This window comes from Scardinius erythrophthalmus (genome assembly GCF_964197995.2).
Source record: "Scardinius erythrophthalmus genome assembly, chromosome: 12".
Lineage (NCBI taxonomy): Eukaryota > Metazoa > Chordata > Actinopteri > Cypriniformes > Leuciscidae > Scardinius > Scardinius erythrophthalmus.
Window position 1 is genome coordinate 42,864,667 of NC_138232.1, and position 23,112 is coordinate 42,887,778.

Sequence of the window (23,112 nt, forward strand, 5' to 3'; positions counted from 1 at the left end):
GGTCTTGAACAAATTTATCAAACCAGATGCCTTAGTAAAGCAACAAAAATCATATCAGATAATAGGCATCCTCTGTTCGATAATTTTGAGAGATTACCCTCGGGTCGAAGATTTAGGATGCCAGCAATTTTTAAAAAGAGGGGGGAAAAGTCCTTCCTGTGGAATTGTTAAATGAAAGATAGTGTTGTTGTTTACTGAGCGGGTCTCAGTGATGATTCGTGAGAGTTTTTTTTTCTTTTTTTTTCTGTATTTATGTATATTGTTGGTCTTGTATGTACGCATGCTGAAACACAAGCAACAAAATTTCCATAAGGGGATAATACAGTAATCAATCAATCAGTTATCTAGGACCTGTTTGCCTTGGGAGACCTAACCAGGGGCATATAGCCCCCGACAACATAGCTCCTAGGATCGTTCGGGTACTCAAACCCCTCCACCACGGTAAGGTGGCAGTTCAAAGAGGGGCCCTAAAAATACAAGGCATTTATTTTTTTCAAGTAGTGCAATTCAACAGGCTTTTTTTGTTTCTAAAACATTTGGCATTATTTTACTACCATACACTTTGCAGTGAGTCGAGAAATGGGTGAAAAGGAGCGGTGTCAGTGCAATGATGCTGCTGCCTGGGGAGTAAGCTGTGCACATGAAAGCCGTGTTAAAGTATTTTATATGCAGAAGTCTGAGTTACAGCTGAAAAGCCCTCATACTATATTTTTGTTTGCTCAAGCGAAGTATCTGAATAAATTCTCCGACCCCTTTCTCCTTCATTCCTACCACAACAATCCTTAGCTTTCCCACAGTTCTTAATACCTCAGTATGTGCAGCTGACAGTTTGGGCTCATCAGGACTTCAGAAATAATCTTTACTCCTGAATCCTGAAGGTCATTGTTACTCAGATCCAGCTCTCTCAGGTGTGAGGGGTTTGAACTCAGAGCTGAAGACACATAACCACAGCCTTTCTCTGTCACCATACAGTCAGATAACCTAAAGGACACACACAGTCAGTGTCTACTACAGTGTCTACACAGTGTCGCATCTACTAAAAAAAAACTAAAAATCAACATTATGACAGACAGACTGCAAATAATCTCTCATATATTCTACAATATACATTACCTCAGTATCTTCAGGTGACAGTTTGGGCTCTTCAGTCCATCAGATAGCACCTTCACTTCTGAGTCCTTCAGGGCATTGTAACTCAAGTCCAGCTCTCTCAGGACACAGTTTGAGTATTGAAGTGCTGATGTCACAATTTCACAATCCTGACCAGTGAGATCACAGTCAGCAAGACTAGAAGAGTGTAAAAACAGCACAATTAATTGGGGTTCAAGGTGTTTTTTTGTGTGTTTTTTTAAAAAGGGGCAGCAGTGACTCTGTTTAAAAAATTTATCTATTTAAAAAAATAGATAAGTAAATAATTGGCAATACAAAAATAAAACAAAGTCAAATATTGTGAAATATGTGGTTAAATAGAATATAATCCACAATTTAAAAAATAGCTTTTACATTTCAAAATACACTCAGTTCACATTCGCGGTTTCCAAAAATTATTTGTCTACACATGTGATGGCCAGGATTTATGCCACACAGTTCTTATACATTAATACATATTATCTCTTGGCACAGCCACTAGAAGACTTACAACTGTCAGACAGGTTGCTCACGTCACATCTACGTCGACAAGTTCAGTTTGAGTATGCGCAGTACGCTCAGCCATTAGGTGCTTCTAATTGACTTCATTGGTCTCCATCGAAGTCTATGGGGTCGCTGTGTCCATTTCTTTTAGTCTATGGTGTTACCCTTGTTTCTGCTTCTTCGCCTGTGTTTTGATCTGCAGATTCTGTACTAGAATATGTGTAAAAACGCCCCCAACAGTATAACAGTGAAAACTTGCATAGCCATAAAATTCAGTCAGTGGCTGGGAAAGAGTAAAGTAGATTTGAAGCAAATTCCCATGTGCACTACCAGTGGACTAGCCTAAATACTATGTGAAAAAAAGTATTTAATAGGCTACTCAATCAAAAGAGTAAACACAAGTAAATACAAGCCAAATATAATTAGATGACTTAATTATACTTTTAAGTACATCTTGATCAAAAGATTCAGTACGTGTATAGGCCAAATATACTTAAGGCCCTGTTTTAATGATCTAAGCGCATGGTCTAAAGCACATGGCGCAAGTGCACTTAGGGCGTGTCCGAATCCACTTTTTCTAGTTTAACGACAGAAAAAATGGTCGGCACCCAGCGCATGGTCTAAAATGGTTGTCCCTATTCTCTTTTAATAAATAATGGGTGTGTTTTGGGCGTAACTTGCAATATACCAATCAGAGTCTCGTCTCCCATTCCCTTTAAAAGCCAGTTGCACTTGCACCATGGGGGATTTGCTAATTACATGGCTACGCCATTGACTTTAGAATAGGTTTCAGTTCCTCAAAATAGTAACGCACCAACAATGCGCCACACCTCGTTTTCAGACCAGCAGCCCATGAGTGCACAAATGGGCACAAATGCATTTGCTATTTAAACAACGTAACACAGGACATAAAAAAAATAACTGCATCGAGCTGAAACTAGCAAAAAGCACTTGCGTCGCGCCTGGCGCTGCATTGTGCCAAGTTTAGGGCCCCTTAGACTTTTCTGTGAGTATAAATCAAGTACACTTAAGTGTTTTATTGTAGTAATTTTGGTATGATTATATTTGGACTGATGGCTGTAATGGTTGAATGAATGAATTAATAGTTGTATTTGAGTGGTTAAATACATTTTATATTGTATATTTTGTATTGTAATTCACCTGCTCGGGGACTGCAGATGGAAACTAGCTCAAGCTAAATCTGGTGCAAAGCATCTTTAATTAACGTTTTTTACACATTGTCCCTGTTGAAATAAATAAACTAAACTAAGTGCAATTTTAAGTATATTTCTGGGAAGTACATAAAAATGTAATTTTTTTATTTTTAGTTTAAAAATAGTATACTAATAGCACACTTGAATAAATGTGTATACACACTTGAGTGTGTATACGTGAGTGAGTGAAGAACAATGCACAATATGCTACACAGTACTTCGACTGTGTTTATATGATTACTAACCAAGGGGGGCAATTTTGACATACTTGTGTATATTTGACCGTTTAGGTGTGCAACCAAAGACAAAGGCTACTATGCTTGTCTGTGTTGTCCGTGTTCTATTCTGCAGTACTAGTGATCGACCGTTATATCGGCCGGCCGATATATCGGGCCGATATTTGCGTTTTTTACGTGTATCGGCATCGGCCGATATGCGGCTGCTGCGTTCGCCGATAGTTTTTCCCCGGCATTATTTACAGACAGGTATCCACAGGCAGCTCTGTGTTGCTGGAGACGCTGCACTGCCCCTCCCCCACTAACAGAGTGCTGGAATCTGCTCTTCAAGACAACGATAAGTTTTAAACTTCCAAAGCATCTTTTAACTGTTTGACTTGGCTGAAATATTGCCATACACTTTGAAAGTGGAAACACATAGCTCTATATGTAGCCTACTTGCAACTATAGCTAAGCAAGTTTGTGGGTCCAAATGGAAAATGCGAATGCCTCTATAAAACTGCTTGCCATTGTATTTAGGGAGCTGCAAATAGCTAAGTTGTTGGCTATTCTTATGCAAACGGTAGCTGTTACGAACACTGGTCATAGGATTAAGTACTGCCGACGTTGTTCCGTGGTATTTGGGAGTTTTATTCAGCGACCACCTGGCAGAGGTTTGGACGCGTGTGGTGTGTGTGTCTCTCCAGTGTGTCTCTCCCACACATAGACTAATTCGTGGCAGTGCGCGACAGAATCAACACCGGCTGCCACATAATGCGTTTTTTGCGGTCGCCAAAGCGAATTTTTATCCCGCCAAAGCCTTATTTGATCGTTGAGTGATGTAGATGACTGACAACTGCGCTTAAGACAGGTCACATGTTGCTGAAAGAACGAGCAGAGAGAGAGCGCGCCCCTCCTCTGGCCACACTCACCGTCTTCAAACTATCTTGCTCTCCCTCCCTCGCGCATATTAATCAAAATCACTTGAGAATTGACATGATATTAATAAATAATACAGTAACAAATGTACCTTTTGCTCATTTTTAATTATGCTTAAATAATTATTTTCAGTATTTTCAGCACTGAACTCTTCTTTTACTTGTTCTACCTCACCTGTTTTTACTATTTGTTAAATATAGTTTTTTTAAGTTCAATAAATTATCCTTTTTTAAATTGAGACTTGTAACATTTGTTATCATCATGATCATTGTGTCATTTTTATGATGTAAATTGAGGGAGCAAAAGCAGTATCGGCTCCAAATATCGGCTCAAGAAAATCGGCAGCCCGTATCGGTCATCGCCTAAGGCTGATGAAAAAAAATCGGTATCGGCACTAAAAAATCCATATCGGTCGATCCCTATGCAGTACGTTCTCCCGCTCAGTGCACTTCAGGCAAGGATTAAATTCACGGAGCGGGAGAACGTACTGCAGCGGACCTGATCCTGGTGAGACGCAACGATTCACCCCACAGAGCCCTGTCCCTCCAAGCAGTAGAGCCCTCCAGTTCCTGCAAAATAGTCCCACAGAAGTGGATCAAGTGGGATTCAGCTAACAGCCAAACCATGTGTTCGCAGTTCGACATAGATGTTAGCAAGATCCTTAAAGCTACAACTAAGGTGGAAGTGGACAGCTGGCTGACAATTTTTGTCAGCTACGTGGCAAAGAGATTTGGCTATTTTGCGAATGGAAATACCAAGTCCTCCTCCAAAATCTTAAACACCAGTACAAGGTGGCTAGAGAAGAAGATAAGCAACCACTCGCCGGGCTTTGCAACATCTTAAGAAAGAAGCTCAAGTCCCTGCACAGGGCAGAGGGGCACCAGAGGCAGGGTAAGGAAATAGCAAGGAAGCATGCTACCTTTATTTCCAACCGTTTTTCATTCACTTAGAAGCTTTTCGGTGACAAGTGCAGTGGCAGCCTCACATGCTCAACCGAGGAGGTGAACTCTTTTTTGCACAACACATTAACTGACCCAGATAGGGACCTGGAACTGGAACCATACACAGGCCTAATAAGCTCAGTCATCATGAGGGAGCTCAGCTGGACGGTGTTTCAGGAGGTGGTAAAAAAATATGGATCAGCCTCTACTCCAGGGCATAGTGGAGTTCCATACACTGTGTACAAGCGCTGACCGGAACTCTTTTGGTACCTGTGGAAGAGTCTGAGGGTGATCTGGTGCAGGGGAAGAGTTGCCAAGCAGTGGAGATATGCAGAAGGTGTATGGATCCCCAAGGATCCATACACTCTACTCCAGCCATACTCATCTCTGTTGCTTTTTATGCGTCTATATCTTTGAATAAGCAAAAAATAAGGATTGAATGAGCTGAGTGATGATAGATCTCGTCACACACTGTTTTAAAATGCAATCTTAGAAGAAAAGCTTCTACAGTTTATGATTCTGTCAGGCGCTTCATATACAGAACCTGTAGGGTTTCAATAATTTTATGGATTTATACATTTTCTTCATATTTTTTACTTTTATGCCTAAAACAGCTTGTAAACATTAGGGGTGTAAGAAAAAATCGATACACTTGAGTATCGCGATATTTTATTTTGCAATACTGTATCGATTTTCAAAAAACGCAATATCGATTATTTTTTTTTTTTTTTTTTTTTTTTTTACGTCCAAAAATATTCATGGTAAGACCATAAGACAGTGGTTAACGTTTATGTTGTTTAAATCCCTACTACTAGATAGCTATGCTGAGACGCACCACTAGTGTCCTCGCCAGGCTCGCCTATAACGGTGCGTGTCCACTGGACTTTTTAGGATTGACAGCGGACCGGAGAAAGCGTTGAGAGCGACCGAGAGCGTCAAAAAGTTGGGCAGTTCCTTTATACAAATATCAAGCGAAAAACGCAGTCGGCAGCCAATTGCTGTGAGGTTCGGGATGTGACGTCTACCTTGAGAGTTTAAACATATGCAAATTGTGCCGGAGTTTATGCTGGATTTAGTGCGTAAATCATTTTGTTTACAAATTAGACGTTGTGCAGTTGTTATATAGCCTATATGTTAAATATTTCATTTTGGATGTGTTTATTGTGATTATATTGGCTGGTTTTATAAAAGTTTATACAACTGAAAGGATATCTTTGCTTGGTGCATTTGGAAACAAAGCTTGTCTATTTCTAAATGTAATCGCGTGCATCGTTCACACCAAACGCGCGAATAGAGCATCTGGCGCGAGTGATTGCAATGTTAAGTCAATGCAAAGACGCGTTTACGCGCGTCTGGAGGTCCTGCGGCACGAGGCGTTTAGCGCGGCGCGGTTCGCCTCATTCGCGCGTCCAGTTCTTTTAAAATCTTTTATCACATAAAACTTGATTTCAATATGACACATTCATTTTGTTCACTTTCATCCACTTTCATTCATTATCGTCCAGTTCACGTTGTTGTTTTGTATTGTGACAGGGGCTTTGTACCTATTTTCTTTTATTAAGGCCTACTTGAGCATATAAACATTTGCTCACTAAGAACCTGTGAACCACAATCCCAAACTGGCAGTTTGATTTTCTGTGTACTGAATTGTTTACCTAAAGTAAACTTCTTTGACTTTTATGCACATCATGTCTTTTTTTAAATATTTTTAATATATTTTACTTTAAAAAAATCCCAATATATCGCCTTATGCACAGTATCGAAATATATTGCAATATATTGAATCGTGACATCGCCAGATTCTTGCCAATACACAGCCCTAGTAAACATACTGTATCCCTATGAAAAAAAATGAAAAAATCCATCAGACATGAAAGTATTATGCAATCATTTAAGACATTTCTCCTCATATAGCCTAGAACCTTTTGGCTTTATAATTGAGTCTAGAACGTTGGGCTTGTATATAGAAGCGTATATTAGCGCGGGGGATTGAGACGCTCCCGCAGCGAGGGTCCTGCTCCGGGACACAACACCGGGTCAGAGGAAGGACACGATCATTAAACCATCCGCTGAACGCCACTAAATCATCTCTCGTCATGAGAACTCATGATCACTGCATTACTGATTACTCACAACACTAAACTACACACAATAACTTGGCCTATTGTACTTTTCTTTTTCTTTTTTAAAGTTAACTAGTTTGAATTTTTATTTCTTTTTGGAGTTTGTTTTTAACTTAAATTTTATTTTATTTAGTTTCAGTTGTTCATAAATAGATTTATTTTATTTATATTTTTTGAAAAAAATGTTCTAAGAATATTAGTTTTTCATATTTTTTAACATAGTACATCAAATGCCTCCGTCTGATAATGATGACTCACTTTATCAGTAATCCAGGGTTAGTTGTGCGTCAGTCAGATGAACACTTCAGAGAACACACAACAGACATTGCTTTTGTCTGTAATGCATGCAATTTTGCATTTATTTATTTATTTACAATATTTGTGCATGCATTAATGCATTTATTTATTTATGCACTAACAATATTTGTGCATGCATTAATGCATTTATTTATTTATGCACTAACAATATTTAGCTATGCATTTATTTATTTATGTATTTATTTATTTAGGCACTTAAAATATTATGCATGCAGTAATGCATTTATTTATTTATTTATTTATTTATTTACTTATTACATTATTTATGCATGGATTGTTGAATTTTTAAACGAGTTTTCACTTCTGGTATTGGTGGTTGTAGTAGTTGTGGTAACAGTAATGTTGGTGAGACGAGGGAATAGCAAGCACACGTTCTGCTGTTTTCTCTTTATATAGAACACATATATTAGTGAAGGAAATGAAACTCTTTGCAGTGATTATCATCTGATAGAGGCCGCTCACAAACACTGTCCTCTTCAGCCTCTCCGCATCATTTCTCCTTTATTTAATTATGCGAGCGCTGGTCTTCCCACGCCGGCGAGAGGTTAACCGGCTGCTCAAACGTGTCAGTCTCTCGCCAGATGAATCGAGCGCACGTCTGCAGCCTGTGGCGTGAATACATTACTATAACATACTGTACATCTAGAGCAAAAGCAGTATCGGCTCCAAATATCGGCTCAAGAAAATCGGCAGCCCGTATCGGTCATCGCCTAAGGCTGATGAAAAAAAATCGGTATCGGCACTAAAAAATCCATATCGGTCGATCCCTATGCAGTACGTTCTCCCGCTCAGTGCACTTCAGGCAAGGATTAAATTCACGGAGCGGGAGAACGTACTGCAGCGGACCTGATCCTGGTGAGACGCAACGATTCACCCCACAGAGCCCTGTCCCTCCAAGCAGTAGAGCCCTCCAGTTCCTGCAAAATAGTCCCACAGAAGTGGATCAAGTGGGATTCAGCTAACAGCCAAACCATGTGTTCGCAGTTCGACATAGATGTTAGCAAGATCCTTAAAGCTACAACTAAGGTGGAAGTGGACAGCTGGCTGACAATTTTTGTCAGCTACGTGGCAAAGAGATTTGGCTATTTTGCGAATGGAAATACCAAGTCCTCCTCCAAAATCTTAAACACCAGTACAAGGTGGCTAGAGAAGAAGATAAGCAACCACTCGCCGGGCTTTGCAACATCTTAAGAAAGAAGCTCAAGTCCCTGCACAGGGCAGAGGGGCACCAGAGGCAGGGTAAGGAAATAGCAAGGAAGCATGCTACCTTTATTTCCAACCGTTTTTCATTCACTTAGAAGCTTTTCGGTGACAAGTGCAGTGGCAGCCTCACATGCTCAACCGAGGAGGTGAACTCTTTTTTGCACAACACATTAACTGACCCAGATAGGGACCTGGAACTGGAACCATACACAGGCCTAATAAGCTCAGTCATCATGAGGGAGCTCAGCTGGACGGTGTTTCAGGAGGTGGTAAAAAAATATGGATCAGCCTCTACTCCAGGGCATAGTGGAGTTCCATACACTGTGTACAAGCGCTGACCGGAACTCTTTTGGTACCTGTGGAAGAGTCTGAGGGTGATCTGGTGCAGGGGAAGAGTTGCCAAGCAGTGGAGATATGCAGAAGGTGTATGGATCCCCAAGGAAGAAAATTCAAAGAACATCAGTCAGTTCAGAGTCGTCTCACTGCTAAGCGTCGAAGCCAACTATTCTTCAGTGTCTTGCCATGACGACTAAGTACCTCCTGAAGAACAACTATTGACTGTTCAGAAGGTTGGAATCCCGGGAGTGCCTAGCTGTGAGACACACAAGAGTCATCAAACAACTCATCAGGAAGCCTTGTGAAGGAAAAGGAGACCTCTCTGTGTTATGGTTGGACCTTGCTAATGCATATGGCTTTATACCTCACAATCTCATTGTGCTTGCCCTCCTGTGACATCATGTTCCCAGCAAAATCACAGATCTTATCCTGGATTATTACAGCAAGTTCAGGCTGGCATCAGACTGGCATCGACTAGAAAAAGGCATAATTACAGGCTGTACCATCTCAGTCATTCTCTTCACCCTCGCCGTGAACATTGTGAAGTCGGCAGAGGTATAGTGCCGAGGTCCTTTGACGAGATCTTGCGATCGCCCCTCATAAGAGCTTTCATGGATGACCTGACGGTCATCACCACATCCGTCCTGGGCAGCAAGTGGATTCTCCAAAGGCTAGAGAAGCTCATCAACTGGGGAAGGATGAGCTTTGAACCAGAAAAATCAAGGTCGCTAGTGCTTAAAGTGGAAATGAAGCAGTCAGTCAAGTTTACGAGATTTAGTAAACTGATTTCCACTTCAATAAAAAATATATATAACAAACCCTATTAATGTAACAATTTTAAAGAAAAAGGGATGTTTTGTTATAGCTTTTGGAGCAAGGGCACCACCATCTTGCAGTACCACAGCGTGTGACGTCACAGGGTTGTTTGTCTTAGCTGAGGTAAATAGATAAAGATGTTTCTCAGAGTGAAAAAAATAATAATAATAAATCGCACTGTGTACGCCCAGCTTAATATAAGCATTTCTTTACTTTTGGAACACACTATTGTTCTCAAATGGAGGAAGACAAACTTGAAAGGACTGTTGAGCCAATAATAAGTCATTGCTTACACATTTGAGCTGATACGGCAAGGTGCCGTCAATTTGCCACTTCTGTAATTCAAAGTGACATCAAAAAGCCACAAATCTTTAGTGTGTTAAAAAAAAATTCTGTAAAGCTATAAATATAACAATCAGCTGCAGGGTTATTTTTTAGTAGAACAAAATAATAACATGATGTCTCTCGCTTTGATTCACTCTGATAAACAGTTTGAATCCGTGCATTGACGGAGTGCTGTTTTCCTCTGCACTGTAAAAAAATATATATTTTCAATGATTTAAAATAACTTTTCACAAATCGTTGGCCAAATCACATATATCAATAACTGTAGAGTGTCTTAATGTTTGTTTTTCGCTGGAGGAAAACAACAGTGTGATGAAGGGTGATTCGTGAACACAGCAAAAACTTCATTGGTATTAGGAAGTACTGGGCAGTCGGTAGAGCGACCTTATAGCCAGAGAAATTAAAAACAGACAAGCAACTTCAGGCATAAGTTTGTTGGTGCGGCGAATGACAAAATTGCCTGAATCAAAGGTATTTTCCTCAATGTAATCTTCTTCCAAAAAAATTTCACTCTGACATCAGCACCCATTAAACGGTTCTTCCTTTTTAGTGCCACTAGCCAGTGAAGCTGTACATTCTCCGTTTTAGTGGCAGTTTATGGAAATGAACTCTTTTGCCATTTGCTAAACAGGAGAAATACAGAAATACAAATATATATATATATTTATATAGCGCTTTTCACAACACAGGTTGTATCAAAGCAGCTTCACAGTAATAAGAGTGTGTTTAGGAGTGTGTGTATGGGATTTTTGTTTTTACCATTCTTCTAGAAGTGTATTTGTGAGGTCAGGCACTGATGTTGGACGAGAAGGCCTGGCTCGCAGTCTCCGCTCTAATTAATCCCAAAGGTGTTCTATTGGGTTGAGGTCAGGACTCTATGCAGGCCAGTCAAGTTCCTCAACACCAAACTCCTCATCCATGTCTTTATGGACCTTGCTTTGTGCACTGGTGCGCAGTCATGTTGGAACAGGAGGGGCAATCCCCAAACTGTTCCCATAAAGTTGGGAGCATAAAATTGTCCAAAATGTCTTGGCATGCTGAAGCATTAAGAGTTAATTTCACTGGAACTAAGGGGGCAAGCCCTGATAAACAACCCCACACCATAATCCCCAGTCCACCAAACTTTACACTTGGCACAATGCAGTCAGGCAAGTACCGTTCTCCTGGCAACCGCCAAACCCAGATTTGTCCATCGATTGCCAGACAGAGAAGCGTGATTCGTCACTCCAGAGAACACGTCTCCACTGCTCTAGAGTCTAGTGGCGGCGTACTTTACACCACTGCATTCAACGCTTTGCATTGCACTTGGCGATGTAAAGCTTGGGATGCAGCTGCTCAGCCATGGAAATTTCACGAATGGACTTATTGCACAGATGGCAACCTATCACGGTACCACACTTGAATTCACTGAGCATCTGAGAGCGGTGCATTCTTTCACAAATGTTTGTAGAAGCAGTCTGCATGTTGTATATATATGTGAGTGTTATTGCAGTCTAAAGGTCCATTCACACTAAGAATGATAACTATAACGATAACTATATTCATGTCCACACCAAAGAACGATAACAGTCTTTATATTCTAAGCATGCTCGTGCCCGTGCTGCGATTTCAAAGTAGCGAAAATGGATGACCTGTCTGCTTTACGTTACACAAAAACATCAAAATAATGCCTTTTTCACTGCAACTTCAAAGGAAGCAACACAATGTTGTCGAAAGTAGCGCTTTATACCTAAGGTAATTTTGATACTATTTGCTAGCCTGCATTATGATCTCATTGTTAATAGTTCTCACCATTTATTCCAAGGGTACGATCAATTGCTTTCCATGCATCGATTTTTATTAACGTATCCTTGAAAAAAGGGGTTTGACTTGTCAAACAGTGTTGGATTTTTCTGTACATCAGCGATTAACCCCCTGGTCGGCTGTCGCATCGGCGCGATTGTCTCCCTTTTTTTCTTATCACTGCAAAAGAGACACATATATATATAGAAACATGTTGAAATATGTTCTCTGTACATGCTGTGAGTTTGAGTCACTCGTGCTGTGCGTTTTGAAAAGCAAAACGCGCCAAACATGTTTTAGGCTTCATGTTTTTACTCCAATTTCATTTCATAACGTCTTAACGAATGGAAACTATAGGCTATACGAATATAGGCTTTTGTTATTATTTTATGCAGCTCTACACGTATATGCCTACAAGGCACAACAAACCTGGTATAAATATGTAGTAATTTTTAAATCACAATTTTAACCAGAAAAATTTAAAATGTATTCCCAAAATCGTGCAGCCCATAGTTTCTCTTGATATCAGCATGTTCACAGTTCATATATATATATATCATTTTTTTTTTTTCAGGAATGTGAAATGTGAATGTTTATAGTTCCCTCTCAGTCCCACCTGATAGGGCCATTATGGGAGGTTCTTTGTCTTTCTCAGGTGTGAAACATCAATATTCATGATGTCCTCCTCACATACAGCTTTCTTACACAAAACATGTTTTACAATTTTTAAATCAATACATTGTTTTATCTGAATGAGTACACAGGAAGTTTTTCAAATAGTTTTGAAGCAAATATTCTAGGCTACGTGATTCAGTTTTCAAAAGTCTTGTGAAGAAATAATCACTATAGGTTTCATGGCCTTATTTCAGTGACAATTTTTTTTGTTTTTTCACAAACAACGCATGCCATTATATCAAAACTACAAACTTTTACATACATGCTGCTGATATATTATTGTAGCAGATTTTGTGCTGAATACAGTGTAATCAGATTTTAGCCATGAAATGTCACAAGTAACAGAAATAAGCACAAATGTCAGAGCATGTCAGAACACCTCCAGGGCCCAGAAAACAGCTCAGACCTCAGAGGGTTAACTTCTGCACAATGCACAAGCCCTTTAAATTCGAGTGGATTCTGATTGGCTGTCAGTGTTTCATCCTTTGACAGCTGAAAATTCTGAAAGTGATCCCAACGATATCATTCCACATATCTTTATCGTTATAGTTGTGGTGTGAACTCTGCTATTCTTTAATATGGAGAACGATTTTTAGAACTATATCTTTATCATTATCTTTATAGTTATCGTCCTTGGTGTGAACAGGCCTTTATTGTTTGTGCAGTTCTAAGATGTTATGTTTCCTTTTCAGAGTTACCATTACCGTATTATTGTTACTGGTGTTTAATTATTTGCATTGTTCTTTATTATTGCACACAATAAGAGACGACAATTTGTACTTGGAGTGAACATTTTGCTGTATAATCCAAAGATATACTGGCACTGTATTTTGTTTTATTGTGGGTCTTCCGCCCCATGTACCTAAAAGAAGAGAAACAGAAACCAACAAATATAGCTGGGGTTCGTATTTTATTATAAGTGGCTAGGCCACTTATAAGGAATAAAATACGAACCCCAGCTATATTTGTTGGTCCTGAATATCATTTTCCTGCGGCCACATATATATATCAAATTTGATTTTCACAATTTGTTGTTATGATATACTACTGCAGATTATCTAATAACAAAGAGATGGCACTTTACTTTGTTTATTTAAAAAATGTACAGAAAGATTTGACAAGCCATCTCTCATGTGTGGACATAATGGGGAGAAAACATCTCCTATTGCAATACTTCGTTGACTTCATCATCATCATCTTGCCTAAAATGATATTGGACTAAGTACAGGTAAATCGATCAACCCAGAATATGAATGTAATATGCAAAGTTTCACAAATTGTTTTCCCATAAGAAACTACTATAAAGAAAATTAACATGCAATTTAACGCAATGTATCTGTATATACTGTAATATGCATCATCAATATGGTGTATATTGAACGTGGTGTGACGTGTAGTCAAGTATGGTGTCCCATATTCGGAATTTGTGCTCTGCACACGTTGTGTGAACACACACACAACGTGAACACACACCCGGAGCAGTGGGCGGCCATTTTTTTGCGGTGCCCGGGGAGCGATTGGGGGTTGAGTGCTTTGCTCAAGGGAACCTCAGTTTTGGGTAATGAGAGTGGAAGAGAGCACTGTTCATTCACTCATCTGGTACTGAGACTCGAACCCGTCACCTTTGGGTTACAAGTCTGACACTCTAACCATAAGGCCACAACTGCCAAATTTGATGTATTAAAATCTGTGTTTGTTTTAATCTGTCCCACATTATATATTTTCATGTTAAGCGTTTTAGAATGTCCCACTGTTTTTAGTGATTGAAATACTGAGGTCGGTGTTGTACAAGGATTGAATGAATCTCAAACCTCAGTATCTTCAGCTCTTCAGTCCATCAGAGAGCAGATTATATATAAATGTCACGTATGCTGGAACTAATGTGACAGTCAAGTGAAAATAACTTTCAAAAGTATGTCTATAAATTTACTGTTTAGTAATTACATTTTACTCTCCAGTATCATTAAAAACATGATACTTGAAACAAACAAAAAAAAACTGATTAAACAGCTGTTAACAAGTTACTTACATGGCTTTTCTGCAGCATCTCACAGCGTGCAGAAGATTCATTTGGCCTCCCGGTCCAGTATTGTAGATCCTCAGGTTGAGCTCATCCAGCACTTCCTCTGACATCAGCAGGACGTAAGCCATCAATGAGCACATGGAGGACGAGAGTGTTCTTTCTGGAGATGATCTGAAGTATCTTTGTATTTCTGTATATAATGAATTGTCGTTGAGCTCCAGTAAGCAGTAGAACAGGTTGACTGAAGCTTCAGGTGAGATGTCCTCGTTTTGTAATTGTTCTTTAATGTGTTTGGTTATTTCTGTGATGCTGTCTTTGCTGTCTTCAGTGTGTGTGAACAGGCCTCTGAGCAGTTTCTGATTGGACTCCAGTGAAATGCCCAGCAGAAACCGTAAAAATAGGTCCAAATGTCCTTTCTGACTTTGCATAGCTTTCTCAACAGCCTTCTTTAGTAAATCACATAAAGCAATATTTTTGTCTGGCTTGTCGATGTGATCCGACCTGACCACGTTTTGTGTTTCTTCAAGGAAAAACTCCAGTTCGTCCATGTTCTTGTTCAGGTAGCAGAGGAACACATGCACTGCAGCGAGGAACTCTTGAACACTCAGATGTACGAATCAGAAGACTTTCATCTCATGAAGTCCAGCTTCTTGCTGAAAGATCTCAGTGAGCATTCCTGTGGACTCAAAGTTGCTCACATCAATCCCATATTCTTTCAGATCTTCCTCATAGAACACATAGTTTTCCTTCTTCAGTTTTTCAAATGCTAGTTTAGCTAACTTCAGAATCATTGTTTTATTGGACTCTAAGAGCTTGGTGCGTTCTCTTTCTGTTTTTCTGTCATGCTTCTGGCTCTTCATGCTCATCTGTATCAGCAGGAAGTGGATGTACACTTCAGTGAGTGTCTTGTTGATGTTCTCTACATTTTTCCCAACTGAGATGTCCTGAAAAAATGTGGCTGTGATCCAACAGAAAATGGGAATGTAACACATGATGTAGAGACTACGAAATTTCTTAATGTGTGAGATTATTCTGGAGGCCTGAGTCTCATCTTTGATTCTCTTTCTGAAATACTCCTCCTTCTGCTGGTCAGTGAATCCTCGCACCTCAGTGAACAACCCTACACACTCCGGAGGGATCTGATTGGCTGCTGCTGGTCGTGATGTCACCCAGACGTGAGCTGATGGAAGCAGAGTCCCGTTCACCAGACTTGTAATCAGTTCATCTACAGATGATCGCTCCTCAACACTCGTCACCATTCCACTGTCAAAATCCAAAGTCAGTCGACTCTCATCCAGTCCATCAAAGATAAACGCAAGCTTACGACTATATATCTCACATGTCTCTGTTGTTTCCAGTTTCTTCAGTTCAGGATTAAATTTCTGCAGAAACTCATGCAGACTGATCTCTCTGTCTTTAATGCAGTTCATCTTTCGGAATGGTAGCAGGAAAACACAGTCTATATCCTGATTGGCTTCTCCTTCTGCCCAGTCCAGAATGAACTTGTGCACTGAGACCGTTTTTCCAATGCCAGCGATGCCTTTGGTCAACACAATCTTTTTCTTATTTTTGTTCAGTCTAAACACCTCATTGCATTTGATTGGCCTGTCCTGTGATTTACGGGGTTTAATATTTTCATCAATCTGCAGAATCTCATGTTCTTGATTGACTTCTTTAAGATCCCCCTCCGTAATGAGGAGTTCTGTGAAAACATCCCTGAGATCTGCTTCATTTTTCTTTTTACACTCAAAAATGAGTGTAACGTTCTCCTTCATCTGCATTTTATGAGTTTCCAAGAATTCCTGCAGCCAGAAATCATCTGTTATGAAAAATATAAATAAACATGTAAAGGTGTGAACAAAACAACACTAGAAATTTAAACACAAAAGTTTCACATTAGAATGATTATCATTAAAATCAACTGGAGCAAACATATGGTATTTAAATTCATAGTAATGAAAGCAGTTCTGTTCTGTACTGAGATCAATATACATCAAACATGTTAAAATAATTTCTGATTCCGCTGTAAGGATGTTTAAGGTTAATTTACCTTGTTTTCTTGGGCGTTTCTCAGCTGGCTCTAATGATGTTTGCACTGTGAAGAGAGAGAAAAGAATGAGACTTTGTTCATCAAGGTATACTAAATAAAGCTCTGCATCGTGTTTCAACACTTCATTAAGCAACACAACTATTAAACAATGAACTAAATCCGCATATTAGAATGATGAAGGATCATGTGACACTGAAGACTGAGTAATGATGCTGAAAATTCAGCTGTGAAACTTTTCCTGTGCTGGCAACATAGGAAAAATATATATTTTAAGATATTTAAATATGTTTAAATTAAATAATATTTAAATAAGTTTAAATAATATTTAAATTAAAATAAATATAAGTTGTAAAAATATTTTACAATATTTGTGGTTTAATAAATGTTAAATAACTTGTGAATGTAAGAATCTTCTTTAAAAAAAATCTGAATGTACATTTCTATGAATCTATGCTTCCTCTCGTTCTCTATTGTTTCCTTTATTACCTTCAGTGTAGTTGTTCTGTAACTCTTCAGCCAGCCGGTTCTGGTTCATCTTCCTCAGGATCTTCAGTGTTTTCTTCACAGCTTCTGCCGATCCAAAACGCTCCATCATTATATCCACTATATCAATGACATCAGCATTCTGCAGTTTACCAGCTCCAATGTGTTCATCTTGTTTTAAGTGCCACTTAAATATCTTGAGATCATGTTTCTCCAGGTCTTCTAGAGTATCATGAAGCAGCTCTAAAACAGATGCCATCGTCCTTCAAGGACTGTTGGAACAAAGAAAAAAAAGTCTTCACATATTAATTTGCACTTTTATAGCAGAGATCTAGGAAGTACATGTGAATAAATACGATTAATGAAATGACACTGTGATCAGATCAACTATTATGAAACATTATTTAAACTTTAAAGGTCTATAAACAAAATCTTCAGGTTGTATTTCAGTTTAAGAGTCTGTGCTCATTAGTGGATCATTGTTAGGTCTGATAGATTCAGCTGATTGCTGGTGATGATTGAGTCTCAACAGGACTAGCCTAAAGAAGTAGATTCAATTTTGTCCTAGTCTTCTTGGAAGACTTATCTTTTAAATTTCAGGCCAGACAAGAAAAACTTTAACTTTGAAAATACAACATTTTATAACACTGATTGTGAATGATAATTACAACATATTTCATACTAAAAATTATGAGTAATGGAAAACCAACATTTAACATTTTCCCAGTACTCAGTTATTCCAGTTCTGTACTATCTGAAGCACCTGACTGTCAGCAGAACATACACACACACACACACACACACACACACACACACACAAATGAACTGCTAAAAATGAACAAATTCTCATTATCAAAAATAATCTGTATAATTAAATAAAGGTTGTAATGTTTAATAAGTCTGTGCATTCATGAGTAGAGAATATGAGGTCAAATAAGAAGTGTTTATTTTATTTTTAACTGCTTTAGTGTCATAGACCTAAAACCATATTTACCGTTTCTTGGAAATTGAGGCTCACTCAGTGAAACCATTTACTCATGTACTGAATCTACAGACCAATACTGCAAAACTCCATGCAAATTATACACTTTACACTCAGTTTGAAATTGAAAAACAAACTTTTTGCAAAATTCTAAACATAGTTCTCTACATGCAACACAACATTTCCTGATGACCGACACCCAATGATCATGTGTGAAAACACTTATACATAAAATGATCACTTAGAAATCAAAACTCAGTTTTGAGGACGAAAGATTTTTTTTTTCTGTTTATAGTGTAAAAAATATACACTCACCTGAAGGATTATTAGGAACACCTGTTCAATGTCTCATTAATGCAACGTATCTAATCAACCAATCACATGGCAGTTGCTTCAATGCATTTAGGGGTGTGGTCCTGGTAAAGACAATCTCCTGAACTCCAAACTGAATGTCAGAATGGGAAAGAAAGGTGATTTAAGCAATTTTGAGCGTGGCATGGTTGTTGGTGCCAGACGGGCCGGTCTGAGTATTTCACAATCTGCTCAGTTACTGGGATTTTCACGCACAACCATTTCTAGGGTTTACAAAGAATGGTGTGAAAAGGGAAAAACATCCAGTATGCGGCAGTCCTGTGGGCGAAAATGCCTTGTTGATGCTAGAGGTCAGAGGAGAATGGGCCGACTGATTCAAGCTGATAGAAGAGCAACTTTGACTGAAATAACCACTCGTTACAACCGAGGTATGCAGCAAAGCATTTGTGAAGCCACAACACGCACAACCTTGAGGCGGATGGGCTACAACAGCAGAAGACCCCACCGGGTACCACTCATCTCCACTACAAATAGGAAAAAGAGGCTACAATTTGCACGAGCTCACCAAAATTGGACAGTTGAAGACTGGAAAAATGTTGCCTGGTCTGATGAGTCTCGATTTCTGTTGAGACATTCAGATGGTAGAGCCAGAATTTGGCGTAAACAGAATGAGAACATGGATCCATCATGCCTTGTTACCACTGTGCAGGCTGGTGGTGGTGGTGTAATGGTGTGGAGGATGTTTTCTTGGCACACTTTAGGCCCCTTAGTGCCAATTGGGCATCGTTTAAATGCCACGGCCTACCTGAGCATTGTTTCTGACCATGTCCATCCCTTTATGACCACCATGTACCCATCCTCTGATGGCTACTTCCAGCAGGATAATGCACCATGTCACAAAGCTTGAATCATTTCAAATTGGTTTCTTGAACATGACAATGAGTTCACTGTACTAAAATGGCCCCCACAGTCACCAGATCTCAACCCAATAGAGCATCTTTGGGATGTGGTGGAACGGGAGCTTCGTGCCCTGGATGTGCATCCCACAAATCTCCATCAACTGCAAGATGCTATCCTATCAATATGGGCCAATATTTCTAAAGAATGCTTTCAGCACCTTGTTGAATCAATGCCACGTAGAATTAAGGCAGTTCTGAAGGCGAAAGGGGGTCAAACACAGTATTAGTATGGTGTTCCTAATAATCCTTTAGGTGAGTGTATATATGTATGTATGTATGTAAATGTATGTATGTGTGTGTGTGTGTGTGTGTGTGTATATATATATATATATACACTAATTATACATACAAGCTACAATATAGATTGTTTCACAGCAGCTTCACAATGGTAACAAATCACCTGAGAAGCAGCTTGGCCAAAGAGGCAATAGTGTCAATATTCACTCCAAATCACTTCAGTGTTGATTCAGTTCAGTTCAATAAAACATTCATCAATTGTGCATACATACTATACAGTGTATTTGTGCCATAGGCATAATTTGTGGGTGAAACATGTCCCCAACACTTTTTCTCAGGGTCGAAATTGTCCACACCATGCACTTTTTGAAACAACTCGCGGCACGGATGTACCTAATACAAATAAATAAAACATCTCCAGTTAAATAGCAGAGCATTAATTTAGTTCGTTATTAAATAAGAGACAATGTAGCGCTAAAATTTTGTTTTTAAAATCATGCCAAGTGCTCGTAGCCGCTGCTATCTATTCGTTCCAGTGAAATCACAAAACAAAATGCACACAAACGTCCCTACGTGATACTGTACCTGGTTCCTGGTCACACACATATACGATACAAAAATAATGATATCAATCTTCATTCCAATTAATGTTCATAATACTATTATTGTATACTGTTCAAAGATTTGGAAAAAATGATTTTGATGTTGTGGGAGCAAAGGTTCTAGAAACACTCGCCAATAAAGCCCATCTGAACTGAGAAAAAAAAATAGAGAGATATGCAAGAAATCTGAATAGAAATAACATAATGTTGACACGACTTTTCCTGACATATATATATCAATTGTTTCTCTATCACCGTATTAAATTCTTCCACTTCACTGAAATAGTAAATGGAGAACATAAGCATTGCTAGGTTAACAGAAATCCTGTTAACGCTTAAAAAAGGATACATTGGACATTGTATAAAAAACAATTCCATTTTCTACTCTTACCTGTGATGATAATCAGGACTTTCATATAAATAAATCGACGTAAATTAGGCCTAAGCCTAGTACTTAACCATTTTATTTATTTATCTTTTGCCATACTATTGCCTACCCTGAGCTGTGTCCTTGAAAGCACTTCATATAGAGTACAGTACACAGTAAATGACACAATCTAACACGTGGTATTTCAACAGTCAATTATTATGATGGCCTCTCTGTTATGTCTGACTATTAAAATGTCATATGTCTCAACCAACATTATAAAACCATTTCAAAATGAAGAGAGCTCTCAGAACGAACATGCTATAGTTTAATGAGCTGTCAATAAGTTAACATAGGCTTATCATGCAACAGTTACGTTAAATAAATGTGCTAACAATTCATTTTACACCATTAGAGGCTAATATAGACTATTTAGCAAATCACCATCACGTTGGCTACGTTAACTTTCCAATGAAATGCATCACAATTGTTTTTAAAGTTAAACAAATAAAAATTTATTCGCATTTGATAGTCACACTCTGATTGTCATCCATCTTTCCTGGTCCTCTAATTCGGTAGGTGACGTTGTCACTAAAAACCAAGGGTCCTAGAAATGCGGTCCTAGAACTGGGGTGCTTCTCAATATCCCTCCTCGTCTCCTCTCTCCTCCGTCCTCCATCCTATGACCCGGAAACCAATCGAGCTCAGCCATCTTGAAGGACATCTCAATTCTCTAATTGCACCGCGAGGAGTCGAGGATCGAGGAGTGAGGAGCTTCCTGAGGAGTCATGAGCGAGGATACACAGGTGCATCCTATGCGGAAGAGTTTTATCGACTAAAACGTGACGCACGTATAAATTCTCCTCCCCCTTCACATCGGTCACAATAATTTTGATTTATACTTTAATTTTGCAGTTTATATAAACCACACACCTCACATATTTCAACAGGGTATCTTTCTTTATTATTATTTATTATGAATTTCTTAAATAAACAAATTTCAACAACATGAGGGCAGATCCTCTGAGCGCTGCTGATGACGCGATGAAGTGACGCTTGAGTGATCAAGGATTCCAATGTATAAAAAAGCTTTCATTCGATCCCTCCGTCCTCGCGTCTTTTCCTTGCAGCCTTCCCTCGCATCCTACAGGGGGCGGAGCTGAGACACGAGGAAAGGAAGCGAGGAGAGGAAACGAGGATGCACAAATAAGAATTGAGAAGCACCCCTGGTGTCCTGAAAATGCAGCCTCCGGTTTTACAGGCAGTTAGGACCTTGTTCAAAATCCTGCCGCGCCACGGAGCGCCATTTAGTTTAATATTAATGTAGCTACATTTATTTGTCTCAAATCGTCGTTAATGTAGCCTACTGACTTCACCCTGTGCTGCAATATACATTCAGTTTTACATTCATTTACAGAAATCAGCTGCGTGGATGAAAATTGCTGATGTTATGAGATGGTCCTCAATGCAGAACATGAAATCCACGGGGAGGAGTCGGATCCAGATCCAACTCCTCCCACCTTACATACCTAAACCTACCAATCTCCACCCCCTGATCCCTAAACCCACCCCTAAACCTACCCATCTCCACCCCTAAACCTACCAATCTCCACCCCTTATACAAGATCCGACTCCTCCCCCCGGATCTTGTATACTGCATTGAGGTGCTACTGGATGTTATCGGATTTTCAGGTGAAATTTTCAATTCAGTCAGTTAACGGACGCTCTGAGGTAAAGTGTTCAGACTGCAGACTTAGCAACGATTGTATTTAATTGTACAGTACAATCATAACATAGTAGCCTACAGACATGATCTTAATTCCATAATGTCCTTAAACATAACAATATTGCTGGCCATAAACTGAGAAAGAGCGCATCCGGTGTGCGATACCTCGAGTCCTCGACGCGGCGCTTCTCGTCCGGTGTGCGACCCCCTTTAGTTTCAATTCACTTCACTCCTAGAGCCATAGTTTCAGAAATTGTAAGCAATTTGGAAAAAAACTGTAACGTTTGACAGAAATGAAAACAATGGTGTGAGGGAAACTAGTGTTTAGTTGCTCAGCTCACAAAACATCTTTTATAAAACAGTTTTGAAAATTACGTAATCTTGAACTTGAATGCCTCAGTAGGGGAGAGTGGGGTGATTTGTGCCAGGGGGGAAGTAGTTCCACCCTTTTTTCTGGAAAACCATAGAAGAAATTGGTCATATGACCACATCATTTTGAAAAGCAATCACTTTTACTCGTCCTCCAAAGACGGGAGACACATGGCATGAGAGTTAAACATATTTTAGTGCAAAAAACTGTTTTTTCCCTTTCAAAGTAAAATTTCTATGATTAAGGTTTTTTGATTGTAGTGTCTGAACAATTATAGACAAGTTTGAAAACATTTCACACATGTTTTAGTGCTTTAGTAGGCTACACAATGAGTCTATACAGTTAGCATGATGTTAGCTCTTAACTGCTGGATCATGCTAGTTTTTCAAACCTGTGGGTCTGGGGTGATTTGTGCCAAAGGGCATGGGGTAAGTTGTGCCAGATCCAGACCACCTAGACCTA

The 23,112-nt window shown here is 39.2% G+C and overlaps 1 pseudogene across 1 annotated transcript in view; it reads right to left on the minus strand.

Moving 5' to 3' along the window:
• LOC308699955 (NACHT, LRR and PYD domains-containing protein 3-like) overlaps positions 1-23,112 on the minus strand; it is a 44,298-nt pseudogene that overhangs the window by 20,135 nt on the left and 1,051 nt on the right. Inside the window, exons 2-6 of the transcript XR_014032259.1 lie at positions 17,099-17,367; positions 16,613-16,657; positions 14,569-16,381; positions 1,114-1,287; positions 808-981 (exon numbers count right to left, since the gene is read on the minus strand). The product of XR_014032259.1 is annotated as an NACHT, LRR and PYD domains-containing protein 3-like (transcript). The remainder of the gene's footprint in view (positions 1-807; positions 982-1,113; positions 1,288-14,568; positions 16,382-16,612; positions 16,658-17,098; positions 17,368-23,112) is intronic.